Genomic DNA, 408 nt, shown 5'->3' with positions numbered 1-408 from the left:
TTTTTTTTTTTTGTTGCGCCCCTCATTTTTCATATTCAGTGTCGTGTGCTTAAAAGTGGGCTTTACATGTGTGCTTCTTACTACTTCCATCTTTCTTCCTTACTCCCCAGTCTTGAAACGTCAGACGCTCTTTACTCAGCTATCCAGCAGAGCTTCAAGATGGCCTTTCTCAAAACTCGGTGTGGTGTAACACTAAAGTAGGTGGTTTGTGTGTATTCTAATTACCAGGTTATAGTAGATATGCACATCAAAGCTTTTACCACTATCTTCCCTGTATTCCTTATCAGATTGCAAAGATGGAATGTTATTTTATCAGCAAGGTATTAAAATGCATTTATAAGTTCTTCTTGGCTTCTATTATGAATAATAAGCATTTGCTGTTAGTAATCTAAAAAAAAAAAAAAAAAA

Source organism: Galeopterus variegatus, unplaced genomic scaffold (genome assembly GCF_000696425.1).
Source record: "Galeopterus variegatus unplaced genomic scaffold, G_variegatus-3.0.2 Scaffold6837, whole genome shotgun sequence".
In the NCBI taxonomy this organism is placed as follows: domain Eukaryota; kingdom Metazoa; phylum Chordata; class Mammalia; order Dermoptera; family Cynocephalidae; genus Galeopterus; species Galeopterus variegatus.
The sequence above is the reverse complement of the archived record's forward strand: the minus strand, read 5'-3'. Positions refer to the sequence as shown.